This window comes from Drosophila serrata, unplaced genomic scaffold, assembly GCF_035046125.1.
Source record: "Drosophila serrata isolate PLE 108 unplaced genomic scaffold, ASM3504612v1 contig_331, whole genome shotgun sequence".
NCBI classification, from domain to species: Eukaryota; Metazoa; Arthropoda; class Insecta; order Diptera; family Drosophilidae; genus Drosophila; species Drosophila serrata.
In genome coordinates, this window is record NW_028257229.1 from 10,624 (window position 1) to 29,133 (window position 18,510).

At 39.5% G+C, this 18,510-nt stretch overlaps 1 protein-coding gene and 1 pseudogene across 2 annotated transcripts in view; both read left to right on the forward strand.

The window, feature by feature from the left end:
- The first annotated feature begins 5,527 nt into the window (after positions 1–5,527).
- LOC110183955 (uncharacterized) lies at positions 5,528–6,862 on the forward strand (annotated as a pseudogene). The gene has a single exon (XR_015272764.1). The product of XR_015272764.1 is annotated as an uncharacterized LOC110183955 (transcript).
- A 2,065-nt stretch (positions 6,863–8,927) lies between these two features.
- The window catches only part of LOC147642921 (uncharacterized), a 95,753-nt gene continuing 86,170 nt past the window's right edge, over positions 8,928–18,510 (forward strand). Inside the window, exon 1 of the mRNA XM_086837601.1 lies at positions 8,928–9,830. The gene's annotated coding sequence lies outside the window, so the exon portion shown is untranslated. The remainder of the gene's footprint in view (positions 9,831–18,510) is intronic.

Genomic DNA, 18,510 nt, shown 5'->3' on the forward strand with positions numbered 1-18,510 from the left:
TTGCATTGTTTAAGCCATTTTAGCTTTAACAACATCGGATGTATCGCCTACAATTGTGCCTTGAAGTCTGTTCACAATTGCGACAACAGTTGTCTCATTTTGGACCTTATAAAGGGTTGATCCTACTATTTTGGATTTTATAACCTCAACAGCTAGCTCTTTGAAAGAGCTTTTTGTTAAGTTTACTAACTTCAAAGCCGTTAGGAATCTTTGCGGATGGATTTTTCCCTTTTATGCTTGAAATAGTATCAGAATCTGTATTACCATCCAGATCCGACATTAAAACTGATTGAATAGTAAGATTATTAAAATCGTGCTCTTCTATTTTGTGGTTGGTTTTTAACTCTTCTGACTCTAATGGTTCAATGTCAGCCAGTTCTATTGATTCCGGTTCATCATCAGTTCCAACTGTTAGAGAAGTGTCAAGTATTGTCGGGACTGATATATTTAAATCGAATTTTTGCTTAATCGATATTGGATTCGTTCGAAGTCTGATCAAAAATTTTGATACTTCGGACCAATGATTTTGATTTAATTTTTCTCTTTGGCCATGTACATATTTATATACGTGCTTCATTAAACCACTTTACTAGTATTTCTGCATGTTTCTTGACAGTATTCTTCTGAATCGGCCTATTTTGAGTAAGAGCTTTATATGATTTAGTCCTTTTTAAAGTTCATTCCGATCCATTATAAGTTTCTCCAACAGTATTTGATTTTCTTATTCCATTTAATTTCTTCATTATTACATATTATATAACTGAATTATTGTCAAAGAAAAAAAATTATCAATGTTGATTGTGTGTTTTTTTTTTAAATTTTGTCCAGATAATTTTCCTGGCTCATACACCTATTTTTTAAGCATTTATTGTGCCACTTGTATCTATATCTATATACTAGCTGTACCCTGCCACGTTTCTCTGTGGCATATTGTGGTTAAGAGGGCACTTCTGAATACATCAAGGTTATGGCAAAAGCATCTTCCTGGCATAAGGTGAAGAAGGCAGTCAGAGTTGTCGTAGGCGGATTCAGGACTCTTTCTTGCACATTTAGTTCTGTGAAATAGACACGATGACCATTCTCCAAATGGACTGCCAAGTGAACTACAGCTGGATAGCGTTCATGAATTAGGAACGAAAAAATTCGCCATGCAGCCTCGTTGCTGCTTATGTATCTTGGGCCATGGATCATGTTCTTGATGACAGCTTCATGCAAATCCGTATCAACCTCGGCCCGTGGAATCTCAGCGCATATAACATCGTCGATTTCGTCTGGAGTAATTTTATCATACAGCCAAATCAGTATGTGCGCATGCGGCAATCCTCTCTTCTGCCATTCTACTGAATACATCCAGCACCGCACAGATCCAAAAACTCCAAGTTTCACAATGAAATCCATCAGTGACTTGAGCTTTTGTCTGAAAACACGGGATGTGATGTCATGCCTATCCCTATATAATTGTCCAGGAAATAACAGCTTTACTATCTCGTCCCAAGCTGGATTGCACATTTCTTTGTGTGAAATAGACACGTTGACCATTCTCCAAATGGACTGCCAAGTGAACTAAAGCTGTATAGCGTTCAGGAATGGGGAACGAACAAATTTTCCATGCAGCCTCGTTGCTGCTTATGTATCTATTCTACTGAATACATCCAGCACTGCACAGATCCAAAAAGTCCATGTTTCACAATGAAATCCATCAGTGACTTGAGCTTTTGTCTGAAAACACGGGATGTGATGTCATGCCTATCCCTATATAATTGTCCAGGAAATAACAGCTGTACTATCTCGTCCCAAGCTGGATTGCATGTGAAGGTGATAAATAAGTCTGGACGGCCGTAGCAACGAACATATGCCTGGGCATCTTGAGCATATTCATGCATGTGGCGTGGACTACCTATGTATGAGGATGGCAAAATCGTGAGGTTTCCAACGTTGGTTGTATTACAATCATTCATCACAGCATCCCGCAAATGGATATATTCCTCGGACCGAAGTTTCTTCTGATTCAATCGGAGGAACAGCAAACGTTCTGTTTCAATTTTTCATACATATCGACAATGTACTGATGAAACAACTGACGACATTTCAATATATGATTGCAATCGGTCCTCCGAACCATTAACCTGTATGAGTAAAAGTTCATCGCGCAGCCGCGTCTCTCGAATGGAAACCCGTTTTTCGTCAGTCATATTCGTAATCTTACGTCTTTTTGCTTCTGTATTGCGAATACGACGACCCAATCTCGACTTCTTTGGTGGCATGACTTCGTTTCTTACTGAACCTGAACAAAAAAATAAAATTTGTATCTCCAATTTCTTCTTTCAATATGTTTTGAATGTTTGACAGGAAATGCTTTGATTCAGCTGGCTGCCTGTAGAGGGCGCAGCAGTAGGGGCACGGGGAAACGTGAAAAAAATTGATATATTCGCAACCGCAGATAAGCTATCAACATCAAAAGTAGACAATAACCGAACTGGAACCTCAACGCATGTTGTGTAAAAATTTGGGCTTAAACGGTTCAGAACTCTTTAATTCTATGAAGGATGTAGACACGAACAGAGCATTTTTATATCTATAATATATAAATATAAATATCTATATATATAAAAATGCTCTGTTCGTGTCTACATCCTTCATAGACTTGAAGAGTTCTGAACCGTTTAAGCCCAAATTTTTACACAACATGCGTTGAGGTTCCAGTTCGGTTATTGTCTACATGAACAGAGCATTTTTATATCTATATATATAAATATAAATATCTATATATATAAAAATGCTCTGTTCGTGTCTACATCCTTCATAGACTTGAAAAGTTCTGAACCGTTTAAGCCCAAATTTTTACACAACATGCGTTGAGGTTCCAGTTCGGTTATTGTCTACACGAACAGAGCATTTTTATATCTATATATATAAATATAAATATCTATATATATAAAAATGCTCTGTTCGTGTCTACATCCTTCATAGACTTGAAAAGTTCTGAACCGTTTAAGCCCAAATTTTTACACAACATGCGTTGAGGTTCCAGTTCGGTTATTGTCTACTTTTGATGTTGATAGCTTATCTGCGGTTGCGAATATATCAATTTTTTTCACGTTTCCCCGTGCCCCTACTGCTGCGCCCTCTACAGGCAGCCAGCTGAATCATTTCCTGTCAAACATTCAAAACATATTGAAAGAAGAAATTGGAGATACAAATTTTATTTTTTTGTTCAGGTTCAGTAAGAAACGAAGTCATGCCACCAAAGAAGTCGAGATTGGGTCGTCGTATTCGCAATACAGAAGCAAAAAGACGTAAGATTACGAATATGACTGACGAAGAACGGGTTTCCATTCGAGAGACGCGGCTGCGCGATGAACTTTTACTCATACAGGTTAATGGTTCGGAGGACCGATTGCAATCATATATTGAAATGTCGTCAGTTGTTTCATCAGTACATTGTCGATATGTATGAAAAATTGAAACAGAACGTTTGCTGTTCCTCCGATTGAATCAGAAGAAACTTCGGTCCGAGGAATATATCCATTTGCGGGATGCTGTGATGAATGATTGTAATACAACCAACGTTGGAAACCTCACGATTTTGCCATCCTCATACATAGGTAGTCCATGCCACATGTATGAATATGCTCAAGATGCCCAGGCATATGTTCGTTGCTACGGCCGTCCAGACTTATTTATCACCTTCACATGCAATCCAGCTTGGGACGAGATAGTACAGCTGTTATTTCCTGGACAATTATATAGGGATAGGCATGACATCACATCCCGTGTTTTCAGACAAAAGCTCAAGTCACTGATGGATTTCATTGTGAAACATGGACTTTTTGGATCTGTGCGGTGCTGGATGTATTCAGTAGAATAGATACATAAGCAGCAACGAGGCTGCATGGAGAATTTGTTCGTTCCCTATTCATGAACGCTATACAGCTTTAGTTCACTTGGCAGTCCATTTGGAGAATGGTCAACGTGTCTATTTCACACAAAGAAATGTGCAAGAAAGAGTCCTGAATCCGCCAGCGACAACTCTGACTGCCTTCTTCACCTTATGCCAGGAAGATGATTTTGCCGGAACCTTGATGTATTCAGCAGTGCCCTCTTAACCACAATATGCCACAGAGAAACGTGGCAGGGTACAGCTAGTATATGTATAAAAATGCTCTGTTCGTGTCTACTTCCTTCAGGTTCAGTAAGAAACGAAGTCATGCCACCAAAGAAGTCGAGATTGTGTCGTCGTATTCGCAATACAGAAGCAAAAAGACGTAAGATTACTAATATGAGTGACGAAGAACGGGCCTCCATCCGAGAGACGCGGCTGCGCGAAGAACTTTTACTTATACAGATTTATGGTTCGGAGGACCGATTGCAATCATATATTGAATGTCGTCAGTTGTTTCATCAGTACATTGTCGATATGTATGCAAAAATTGAAACAGAACATTTGCTGTTCCTCCGATTGAATCAGAAGAAACTTCGGTCCGAGGAATATATCCATTTGCGGGATGCTGTGATGAATGACTGTAATACAACCAACGTTGGAAAGCTCACGATTTTGCCATCCTCATACATAGGTAGTCCACGCCACATGCATGAATATGCTCAAGATGCTATGGCATATGTTCGTTGCTACGGCCGTCCAGATTTATTTATCACCTTCACATGCAATCCAGCTTGGGACGAGATAGTACAGCTGTTATTTCCTGGACAATTATATAGGGATAGGCATGACATCACAGCCCGTGTTTTCAGACAACAGCTCAAGTCACTGATGGATTTCATTGTGAAACATGGAGTTTTTGGATCTGTGCGGTGCTGGATGTATTCAGTAGAATGGCAGAAGAGAGGATTGCCGCATGCGCACATACTGATTTGGCTGTATGATAAAATTACTCCAGACGAAATCGACTATGTTATATGCGCTGAGATTCCACGGGCCGAGGTTGATACGGATTTGCATGCAGTTGTCATCATGAACTTGATCCATGGCCCTTGTGGTACCCTCAACCCATGTTCACCATGAATGGTGGACGGGAAGTGTTCCCAGCGATATCCTCGAGCATTTACAGCCACCACCGTAACAGGGGACGATGAATAGCCTCTGTATAGGAGACGGTCGACTGAAGATGGAGGGACTTCGGCAACTTTAAACATGAGAATTGGTGATATTGAGGTAGACAATCGTTGGGTAGTTCCATCCTCACCACTATTATCAAAATCATACAAAGCGCACATCAACGTAGAATATTGCAATTCCGTGAAATCGATTAAATATAACTGCAAGTACATGAATAAAGGCAGCGATATGGCAGTTTTTGGTGTTCAGGCAGAAAATGATGACAGCAATGCAGTACGAGTTGTCGATGAAATCTCTCAATACCAGGCTGGAAGATACATAAGCAGCAACGAGGCTGCATGGCGAATTTTTTCGTTCCTAATTCATGAACGCTATCCAGCTGTAGTTCACTTGGCAGTCCATTTGGAGAATGGTCAACGTGTCTATTTCACAGAACTAAATGTGCAAGAAAGAGTCCTGAATCCGCCTACGACAACTCTGACTGCCTTCTTCACCTTATGCCAGGAAGATGCTTTTGCCATAACCTTGATGTATTCAAAAGTGCCCTCTTAACCACAATATGCCACAGAGAAACGTGGCAGGGTACAGCTAGTTATTTATAAAAATAACTGGCGAACATTATAACAACAGTTATTATCAATAGTATGTTTACCAATTGTAAATTCATTTTCCTTGACTGTACTTTATTGATTTTATTAGCAGCTTTATGACTTTATATATATTTAAATTATAAGTATAATTATTGGGCAAATCTTTATCAAATTTGCTTATTGAATAGCTTGGAATTAAAGTTTTTTTTTTAATGTTTTCACTTGCAAGGCTACAAGATGAATTACGACAGGAAAAAACCCTCCACATATCGCTCGTACCAGCCACCGTTGCTAAAGAATAACCAAAATATATACATACAGAAGGGCGCCATTCTCATTGGATTGTTTGCCATTTTTCTTTCACTGTTTACCATTGCTACGAGCATTTTCGACATCTACTGCTATGCGATGGCTGCGCCAGGATCTACGCATTATGGCTATTATATTATATTCTACAAATTTGTCTATGTTAATTATGGCAGTTATTAATTTTGTGTCCAGCGTCCTGCTCTGCGTGGCTCTACGCAAGGAAACGAGAAGGTCACGCCCTGACTGTGAACCTTTGCCATTTTTACTGTGTGGCGAGCTTTGGCTTTAATTTTCTTTGTCATTGTCAATGATCTGTACTTTGCCTTCAACGTGATCATGGTGTTGCTGTGGAGCGCCTTTTGCCTTGTTTCTATCTACGTTGGGCTGTTGTGCACTCGCTCTTCCTGGAGCTGGTGGATCTCACCAAACTCGAGGATTTGGCCCACTTGGCATGGGCATAACGGCCTCGCTGCATGCTTCCACGGCTAATTCCCTGGTTGGCTCTCGGCCAACCCCACCTCACAACTATGTGTCTACGGTGCCCGTGGCTTAAATAAAAGAGTATTTTCCAAATCCAAACCTGAAAAATTGAGCTTACAACGAAAACTGTATAAGACATAACACTCGATGCTTCTTCGTAAACAAAAACACACATTTCTTAAACATTTTGTACATTCCGAACACCAGTTCCTTAGAGAAACCTTATCTCGATATACCACAAATTTTACACACGAATCTGCGTAATTTAACCGTAAGTCCGTCAAATTGTCGTGTTTTTTATACATACATGTATACTGTTGATGAATCTCTGCCTCGTGTTTTTTATATGCATATATGCAAAATATATGTGAATGTATAACCTGAATTGTAGCCTATGTATCTAAAATAATAAGCGACAAAGCAATATGCAAAATATGAAAATATTCAGTATCCCTGCCTATTGTTTCTCATAGTTTTACGGGCTTTATTATATATATAGTTTTACATTCACAGTTTTACAATTTCCTCTATATCTAACGATCGTTCCTATGGCAGCTTTATGATATAGTCGTCCGATCCGACATATGTATATACCAGTGAGAGAATATAGAAGACTAAAACCAAGTTTCATTCAGATAGCTTCAAAACTCACAGACTAGTTTGAGAATAAACGGACAGACGGACTGACGGACATTGCTAAATCGACTCGGCTGTTGATGCTGATCAAGAATATATATACTATGTGTGGTCGGAGGTGCCTCCTTCACTGCGTTACAAACTTCTGACTGAAATTATAATACCCTGCAAGGGTATAAAAATATGCATCGCAGTGCAAAAAATAAAATTTGCAACGCAGTGCAATAGAGAAAAAAATATATGCGCTCTTTGAAGCGCTGTCGGTTTCCTGTTTGGCCCCCCGGTGTCCTCCGCGTCAGCTGGTGGTTGCCGGTTTGGCTATGCTAACGCTCCTTCGAAGCCCCAAGTGGCGGATTACACTCGCTCTGTTGCTTTCTCTGCTGCAGATGTCTGTGGCCTATCGGCTCAGGCAGGGCCGGTGCAGGTCTGCGCACTGGTCGTTGGTCTAATGCACATATATTTGCATGTTGCAGCATAAATTGGCCTGGGGCAGTCGCTTGGGCAGACATCTGGTTTCTTCGGAAAATGCTTTGTGGATGGTGGTTTTAATTAGTGTTTCGTTAGATATTTTTATATTTGCTGTGTGAGCTGCGGCTTTCTTAGCCGGAGGCTTTTATTTAAAAAATGAAGCTCATCAGTTAGCTTTTGTGCCGTTGCTATGCGGGCAGCGTTTTTGTAATAATAATAGCCACTTAATGTGGGCTAGTTTTTTTACTGATATTTTTTTTTTGGGCTGCGCGCATGCACATTACCAGCACTCTACTCACTCTGACTTTTTCCGTGCCATCCCGGTGCCCGTTGATTTCCTCCTTTATGTTGATGTGAGCTGGCTCAGAGGGATGTTTTAGAAGATTGTTTTTTTTTTCATCCGAAGATTGCAGTAAGATTGTCACGGTCGCCATGCAATTATTTAAAGTCCATTCATTTTCTTTTTAACACGCTTTTATTAGTTCGTGATGTATGTATGTATGTAACGCAATCTTTGAACACGATTTTCAAGGGTTTCCAAAATTCTAATAAACTTAAAACTTTGCATACTTCTCAAGGATCGATGACAATGCAATTATTTGATAAAAAATTGTCTTTATCTTGATTAGGATCGTCAGGATTGATAAATTCTTTTATTGATCCTCCGTAAAGGAGTAAGAGAGACAGAGCTAGCGCGCGATATGCGCATGCCTGTTTGCTGCTGAACAAGCTAATGTGGCACTTGGTCGTGTAAAAACCTTAGACGGTATTCGGATTGCAGAACTTGATTGCTCAAAGTTAACAGAAAAAACCCCATGCAATAAAGAGGCCTGAAATGAAATAATGAGATTACGAAAAAGTTCGTAAGATATTTCATAATTACATGTCCGCAAAAATTGATTTATGATGAATCGAACTAAAATACGAAAAATAACTGATAACTTAGAAAATTAAAAAAACACGCTTTTATAGGTACCCACACTAAAAAATAGAAAATAAATATTAGTTTAAAAAAACACGGTTTTATAAATAACCGAGCTAAAAAGAAGAAAATAATTTATAATTACAAACAAAATTATTAAATTCAGAGCAATCTATATATATAAAAATGCTCTGTTCGTGTCTACATCCTTCATAGACTCGAAAAGTTCTGAACCGTTTAAGCCCAAATTTTTACACAACATGCGTTGAGGTTCCAGCTCGGTTATTGACTACTTTTGATGTTGATAGCTTATCTGCGGTGGCGAATATATCTATTTTTTTAGCGTTTCCAAGTGCCCCTACTGCTGCGCCATCTACAGGCAGCCAGCTGAATCAAAGCATTTCCTGTCAAACATTCAAAACATATTGACAGAAGAAACTTGAAAAGTTCTGAACCGTTTATGCCCAAATTTTTAGAGAAGATGCGTTGAGGTTCCAGCTCGGTTATTGACTACTTTTGATGTTGATAGCTTATCTGCGGTTGCGAATATATCTATTTTTTAGCGTTTCCCCGTGCCCCTACTACTGCGCCCTCTACAAGCAAATCAAAGCATTTCCTGTCAAACATTAAAAACATATTGAAAGAAGAAATTGGAGATACAAATTTTATTTTTTGTTCAGGTTCAGTAAGAAACGAAGTCATGCCACCAAAGAAGTCGAGATTGGGTCGTCGTATTCGCAATACAGAAGCAAAAAGACGTAAGATTGCGAATATGACTGACGAAGAACGGCCCTCCATCCGAGAGACGCGGCTGCGCGATGAACTTTTACTCATACAGGTTAATGGTTCGGAGGACCGATTGCAATCATATATTGAAATGTCGTCAGTTGTTTCATCAGTACATTGTCGATATGTATGCAAAAATTGAAACAACGTTAGCTGTTCCTCCGATTGAATCAGAAGAAACTTCGGTCCGAGGAATTTATACATTTGCGGGATGCTGTGATGAATGACCGTAATACAACCAACGTTGGAAAGCTCACGATTTTGCCATCCTCATACATAGGTAGTCCGAGCCACATGCATGAATATGCTCAAGATGCCCAGGCATATGTTCGTTGCTACGGCCGTCCAGACTTATTTATCACCTTCACATGCAATCCAGCTTGGGACGAGATAGTTCAGCTGTTATTTCCTGGACAATCATATAGGGATAGGCATGACATCACAGCCCGTGTTTTTAGACAAAAGCTCAAGTCACTGATGGATTTCATTGTGAAACATGGAGTTTTGGGATCTGAGCGGTGCTGGATGTATTCAGTAGAATGGCAGAAGAGAGGATTGCCGGGTGCGCACATACTGATTTGGCTGTATGATAAAATTACTCCAGACGAAATTGACAATGTGATATGCGCTGAGATTCCACGGGCAGAGGTTGATACAGATTTGCATGCAGTTTTCATCAAGAACATGATCCATGGCCCATGTGGTACCCTCAACCGAAGTTCACCATGCATGGTAGACGGGAAGTGTTCCAAGCGATATCCTCGAGCATTTACAGCCAACACCGTAACAGGGGACGATGGATATCCTCTGTATAGGAGACGGTCAACTGAAGATGGAGGGACTTCGGCAACTTTTAACATGAGAATTGGTGATATTGAGGTAGACAATCGTTGGGTGGTTCCATACTCAACACTATTGTCAAAATCATACAAAGCGCACATCAACGTAGAATATTGCAATTCCGTGAAATCGATTAAATATATCTGCAAGTACGTGAATAAAGGCAGCGATATGGCAGTTTTTGGTGTTCAGGCAGAAAATGGGGACAGCAATGCAGTACGAGTTGTCGATGAAATATCTCAATACCAGGCTGGAAGATACAAAAGCAGCAACGAGGTTGCATGGAGAATTTGTTCGTTCCCCATTCATGAACGCTATACAGCTTTAGTTCACTTGGCAGTCCATTTGGAGAATGGTCAACGTATCTATTTCACAGAAAGAAATGTGCAAGAAAGAGTCCTGAATCCGCCAGCGACAACTCTGACTGCCTTCTTCACCTTATGCCAGGAAGATGATTTTGCCGGAACATTGATGTATTCAGAAGTGCCCTCTTAACCACAATATGCCACAGAGAAACGTGGCAGGGTACAGCTAGTAGTATATAATTATAAACAAGAACACTTAATTCAGAGTTAAAAGCGTGGGGTGCATCTATAATCAATGTTACAATTATTCTAAGGACAACTGCGTCTTCTACGTCTTCCAACCCCGACCCAAAAAACTAACCTACTTCTTAGGTATTTCCTACCAGAATGCAAGAGCCTTACTTAGTAAGCTTCCTAACTTGTATTCTGATAACCTTCCGTTTGCATATCAGGTTATTGCGCTCACAGAAACCTGGTTAAAGCCGGAGATTCTGAGCTCCGAAGTTTTTCCAGCTGTGTTCACGGTATATCGGCTAAATCGCCCTAACAGACGGGGTGAAGTTTTTATAGAGGGGGACTCCTCACTCACGTCAGAATTATTAACCGAGGAATGCAACGGTGTTGAATTCCTCTGTGTGAAGCTATCTATCAAAGGTAGCTCCATTTTTATTACCTGTTCCTACATACCTCCACTGTCGGAACTTCCTATCACCTTTCAGCTATTCAGATGGTTACCAGTAAACTTTTGCATAGAGACCAGTTGGTTGTCCTAGGAGATTTTAATATCCCTGGTGCTATTTGGTGCTCAAGTAATTCCACCAATACTCTCTATACACCCACACAACATGACTTTATCGCTGGCTTGCTCGACATTTCCCTAACTCAAGTCAACCATATTTAAAATACCCGGCAACGCTTGCTCGATCTTTGCTTCGTCTCTGATCCTGCGAGAGTCAGTTTAGCAAGGGTGGCGCCTCTGACGCAGCCCGAAGATCCTTATCATCCAACTTCGATGTGAACCTTGATATCGGGTGTGACGTACAGAATATTTCTGACCGTCCAGCCGATAAAGTCCTATGTTTTCGCAAAACAGACTTTGAACGGCTGAATAATGTTATAAACGAGTTCAATTGGTCCGATCTATACATGTGCACTGACATGGCAGTTGCCGTGGATATTTTTTACAGTGCCATGAATTCATTTTTTACTGAATGTGTTCCGTTATATTATCCGCCAAGCTCGAATAAACCGCCGTGGTCTACTAAAGAGTTGAGGCGACTAAAATTTAAAAATCTAAATGCTAAATTTAAAATCACCGGTTCTCAATCTGCCCTTTCATCTTATTTATCAGTTCGGTCAAACTTTACCGTGCTGAACGCGCAGTGTTATAAAAACTATTTAACTCGTTGTAGGGCCCAGTTCTCACAGGACCCAAAACAGTTTTATAATTTCGTTAACACTAAACGTAAGCCTCGCTTTCATTTGAAAATACTACCGCAAATAATGATGAGGCAATAGTCGATCTATTTTCGCAGTTTTTTCAAACAACTTATTCAAGCTCTTCGAATTTACACCAGACTTATTCCTACGACATACCCAAATCAAACTTAATTTTCTGTCCTAGCCTAAACGAAAGCTCTCTTCTTCTAGATCTTCATCGTGTCAAGCCAGTTTATTCGCCAGGTCGCGACGGAATTTCTGGCTGTGTGCTCAGGTATTGTGCCGACGCCCTGTGCTATCCCCTCCAGAAATTGATTACCTTTAATTGTCGGCCATCCCTAAATTTTTTGAAAACATTATCACCTCTCACTTACAGCACCTTTGTAGATCAGTTATTTCTCCATGTCAACATGGTTTTATTAAGCGAAGATCAACAACAACAAATCTTTTGGAGCTCTCTTCCCATATTATAAAGGGCTTCCATAATACTTTTCAGACAGATGTAATCTATACTGATTTCAGTAAAGCATTTGACTCTGTTAACCATTCTCTCCTTGTTAGAAAACTCGATTTAATGGGTTTTCCAAGTGATCTTATTAATAGGATCTCAATTTATTTGAATGGCAGGACGCAAAAGGTCCTCTTTAAGAATAATTTACCCAATGTTCTAAGGGTTACATCTGGCGTCCCGCAAGGAAGCCTTATTGTTTACATTATTTATAAATGACCTGCCCAAAGTCTTTACTAACTCCAGAGTGCTTATGTACGCGGATGACGTTAAGCTTTGTGTGCAATACATTGACGTTGCCTGCCAGTCGGACTTACAAACAGATCTTAATAATTTTCAAACTTGGTGCCGTGTAAACTTATTAAACTTAAATGACTCGAAATGCAAGCTAATGACATTCTCTTGTGTCGTTCCTAAGCTTGCTACTTACACGCTGAACTGCTGCTCTTTGAAAAGTATTTATTCTGATGATGATTTGGGCGTCCGCTTGGACCCAAAACTTGACTTTATTGATCATATTTCGTGTATGGTGAATAGAGCCAGGGGTGTGCTTGGATTTATTAAACGGTGGTCGAAGGAATTCAATGACCCCAATGTTACTAAATCTTTATATACTTCCTTAGTTCGTCCTATCCTAGAATATGGATGCTACGTTTGGAGCCCTCAGTACCGCGTCTATAGTAAACGCATTGAGTCGGTTCAAAAGAACTTTTTACTTTTCGCTCTACGCGGTTTAAATTGGGATGCAAACCAAAGATTACCTTCCTACTCTAGTAGACTCCTATTCAAAAACTTGCCGTCCTTAGCCAATCGTAGAACGATGCTAGAAATAACCTTTATTTATAACCTAATACATGGTGATGTGGAAAGTGCTGACTTATTGTGTTAGCTTAATTTCCATGTACCATGTAGAACTACTAGATCCTATATCCCATTAGTGTTGCACCATTGTAGAACCTCTTTTGAATTGCATGAACGTTTTAGAGTATTATGTGCAAATTATAATGATTTGTACTTACTAATCTCTAACGTAGATACCCTTCCCAAATTAAAATCTTTAATACTAACACACTTAGTAAACATGCAAGCTAACAATCTGGAAGCACGCCGGTAGTTATTTTCCTCGTATTCTGTCCTATATTTTCCATCGCGCCTACTAACACCTAACCCAAACAGGCACGTGCCTGGTGTCATACGGGCCACTTGAATGTACTGACCATAGTGCATCAACGTCCAAGAGTAAAACTATCTGTAAGGGGAGAAATGTGAAAATGTAGAAGAATCCTACAAATACAATGATAAATGTATTTCTGTGAACATAAAATATAAAATAAAATCTCTGGCATTTACACAAAATTATTAGATTAACAAAAACAGTGCAGCTGTAGAATATCTCGTCACGTATGTATTTAAACGTTGTGCTTAGTGAGAGCATTATGTATATCCGTCAAATGGCAAATTCACAGCAATAGTCGAACTGAATACATGTTAAAACAATGAATGATATAATTAATTACAGAAAATAAAATACTTGGCGCGAGATACTACCGTACCTCCGGATGAATATAGTGATCTTGTTTATAATTATATACTATTGCTCTAAATTTAATTATTTTGTTTGTAATTATAAATTATTTTCTTCTTTTTAGTTCGGTTATTTATAAAAGTGTGTTTTTTTAGTTTTTATAAACTATTACTTATGATAATTTTAAGTTTATTGATTTTTTTAGTTTCTTATGAATGCAACAAATGTTCCGCGCCCAGTCCTCACAGGTCTCTGATGTTACAAATTATTCTAATGAATTATGTAGGGCTAAGTCTCGTAGCAGCGCTGCCTACAGCGACATCGGAGAAACGGTTATGTATTCTAAAGTATATATGTAGCTATGATCGCTTAGTCTGGAGCGCAAGGGAATATGCACATACACTAGGGTTCATATACATGTGAGGCCCGCGCGTGACAGTTATGCTGACACTTGGAATTCCGTCTGTGGGTCGACCGGGTGCGCGTGCACAATATCGACTGGTAGTTTGTTAATGACCGAGTGAATTGACTTGCTATAGTCAGTTCTGGCCGATGAAACTACCTCCTCAGTATCCCTGGTCTATTTAAAGCGCTTCACTTCCCCTTTTAAAACATTGTGGAGAAGCGGTGCATTTGCAATGCTAACACCAAAGTGGTTGTCCGACATGTTTGAGATTGTGTCCGAATTTAATGATGATTCATTATATCAGTAGACTACCTTAGCTCTAGGGAAAAAAAATGCATAATCTGTAGTAGGGCCGGTTTAAGGTCTTCAACTGTCCTTGAGGGGATATGTTGTACGACAGCAAACTTGGAAAAGAAAGTAAGTAAGAAAGTATTTTCTATTAGTGGAGAAAATGTCCATGTGTAACATTTTCCAAACATGAGACGGGATCGGTGTTTCACCGAGCTTATCGCTCTTTGGGTGTCTGTCGTATTTGGCTTTCGCGCAAGTTTTACAAGTCGTTACGATTTCGGCGGCTAATTTGGCTATTTTCGAAAAGTAGTTCTCGGAGCACTTTAGTTACGTTTTCTTGAGCCGACCTGTGGGGCTTAGTAGTATTATAAGGATGTTGGCGTAAGAGTGCATCTGCATTTTCTTTCCCGGGCTTGTAGAAAATTCGCGCACCGGACTCGTCGATTCGCGGATGCCAGAATATTTCAGAGTTTCTGGAATGCTCGTTGTTGCGCGAATGTTCCGTGACCTGTTTCTACTAAAAGTTCAGTTTTCCCCTTTTAGGATGTATGACATATGCTTTTCTATCGCTGCGAAGTCCTTTATAAAACATCGGTAATATCTGGCTAGGCCTAGAAACGATCGAACCTCAATAAAAATTTTGGGTTCCAGTAATTTTTGTATAGCCTTTACCTTCTCTGGGTCTGTCGTAGCGCCATTACAATAAAAACCCGAGAAAGCCAAAACTTTTCTTAAAAAAACGTGATTTTTTTACCGACACTCTCATGTCTGCATCGTACAGGTTTTTTAAAACCTAATCTACTTCTTTGATGTGAGTTATCGTCCTTTGAGAATATGAATACGTTGTTTACGTAATCATATAAGAATTTTCCAATCTGCTCTCGAAGGATGTCGTCGATGGTTCCCTGGAAAATGCTGGCTGCATTCTTGAAGCCTAATGGGCCTTTTAAATTCATATTACCAATCATTCGCTGATAATGAGGTTTTTTTCCTGTCGCGCTCTGCGAGCACGATTTACTGGAAGCCAGACTGGAGGCGAACTTATCGGACACGATTCTTTTATTTAACTTGCGAAAGTCAAGAACTAGCCGCATTTTCTTATTGCCGAATTCTTCGGTATGTTTTTTGTCTACTACACATATTGGGTTGTTTTACGGGGATGCAGACTTCTGAATTATCCTGTTTTTAAGCAGATCTTGAATCTCCCGGCGCTCCCATTGAGTACGAGTATAATTTAGCGTATATCGGCTCCTCACTAACCTTTCTAATATGGTAGCTTTCACTGACGTGTTGTAAGGTAGGTCCTCGTTAGGATCCGCGAAGGCCCATTTTCTACTCATAAGCATTTAAAAAAATGCGCTTTTTGCCAATGGCGCTGCATTTAAAAAATCTACGCTGGTAAATTTACATCAGTACTGGTGGAAATCGATCTGCTCTACTTCAGAGCCCCATTTTAGGTGGCAACAGTATAATCAGAGTGATGCCACTGCCTTCTTAAACAGGTCAAGGCCGATTATTTCGTCAACACAGTAGTATAAAAAATTAAGCTTTCAAGTTGAATAATAATACGAATCATTTATTTGTGACTGTCGTATCTCTATGAATAGATTAAACTGTAAACGGGGATTCTACCGGTCGAACGCCTTTTAAGTCCTTGTGCGGTCGGATACTTTAATACTTTAATGCGCCAGTGTCAATGAGAAGTCTCATATCAATCCCTGCTTCTCTTCGTCTAATGACGGGCATTAGGGATTTTTCCCTAAAAAATCAAGGTTGTGGCTTTCTAGTCCTATTTTTCGCCCTGAGTGACGGGGTTAACCCTACCGTCCAGGTAGGTTGTATCATCTTAGAGAGGGATGGATTAATGTGTTAATGGCCTCTTCAGTACGTACGTGTTTTTACCGTCACCACTAATTCGGTGACTTTGGCTGCGGGAGGACTTTTTCTTCTTCTTGTGTTTTTGCATTTTACCTGCGATCCTCGTATCTTTCTGCAAAAATGGTTGCGAAAAAATTACGAAAGTTAAGAGACTTGAGACTTTGACCACTGACGCCTCGTAGAAAATGTTGACTTTGTTAGCGTGTAAGGTAAGGTTTCTCCAACTCATTGTAATATTGTAGCAAGGTCATCGTATCCTGTCATAGGATACCTAGTGAATCAATGTCATGCATTGGCCACTATAAGTAAAATCAAGGAGACTTTTTTTCGCGTTGAAATTTAGTACTGAATTTAGTACCTTACTTCTAATAATGGCGAGAGCTGCCAGCATACCTGAAAATGCGATACGAAGCCACTGTGCTTGTCGCAATCGGATGTACGTCTCTTGTGCTTCGAGCAAACATTTTACTTCTGAGGCCACGGCCGGTGCTGCAATGCTTACTGCATCTGCCCTGCCGGCCAGCTTTTCAATGGTCTGGCTCAGTTCTTGTTCGTTCACCGAATTTGCGCGGCCTGCTCTATTAGAGCAGTCTGAATAACTTCCCTTAATTGTTTGGAAGTGATAGCCATATCGCTGGCTGTAGGTGGGGGAGAGGGTGTAAAAATTCTTGGTGTCAATGCCAGCGCTGGCCCTGCGTTCTGGAAATCTGACTCGCTGGAGTCTTTTTTGTTGTTCCTATGAATGAGCAATTTATATGTGGCTAAGCTCGCTAAGCTATTAAAAACTAAAATAAAAATATTTTGGTTGAATATTCAAATCTTCATTGCTGACTTTGCACCGCGGTGGTGCACTTCAATTGGATCAAGATGACGGGTCGCATCTCAGATGCAATTTCTGGCTGGTGAAGGTTAGAAATGTTATCCTTCACGCGCTAGGCCAGAAGCGTATTTATAGATACATTTTCGGCAAGGGAATTACGGCGGAATGACGGAACGCGGCTTAAAAGTCTGAAGCTATTAGACGAGACGTTAAAACGAAAAATATCTTCTGTTGATCTGCAGCCACTGTGCGATTCACATCAAACCAAGACCTGTTACACCTCTCGGTAATAAAACTCCCACCTTCCGTAATTGGTCTAATAAAGTCTGGACCGGTTTTTCGATTATGGTAACATTACGTAACGTAATACCATTACAGCTTTCCATTTTCGAATGTAATATTTGTTTCCAGGCCAATGTACAAGTCAAAGCCGAAAATGTATCGGTAGAAAAATACAATTTTTTTGTAATTGTGTTTACTGAAAACTGGCTGAAGCCGGAAATCCTCAGCTCCTAAATCTTTTAGGGTTAGTAAAGATTACAGATTTGGTATAGCCTTATCTCGCAAACGGTTGTAATTGAGGATTTCTGTATCTGTATGAAACGATCATTTTCAGGGAGTTTTATTAATTTTTTTTTTACATTCTTTCATCAATCTAAAGAGCCAACGGCAATTCATGTAGTTTTTAACAGGCTTTTTTTATATTGAGAAAAACTAGGGACTTCAACATATTTGGACCAACCAGCTTAAAACAGATATTGTGTTTCACCAAATAATGCGAAAAATGTTTTTGTAATTTTTTTCCCGGCGACACAGTTTAAATGTATTTATTTAACGAATGGTTTATTAAAGTAAAACATTCAAAGAATGTTTTATAACATTTATATTTATATATATTAATATATAACCAGAATACAAAAATCTTCTAATTTGTTATTGTCACATCTAAATTATAAAAAAAAGTGTATTAATTCGCTTGAAATTTTGGTACAATATTCTTCAGATATAATGCATTCAATATAAATAAAATATATATAAAATAAAAACATAAAATACCTTTCCCTCCCTTAAGCCAATATGATGTACACGGACCTTAGTAAAGCTGTTGACTCGGTTAATCATTCTCGTCTTATAAGAAAACTCGACACAATGGGGTTTCCCAGTGATCTCCTTCATTAGATTTTCAGTTATTGCAGTGACAGACCTCAAAAGGTTCTGTTTAAAATCGT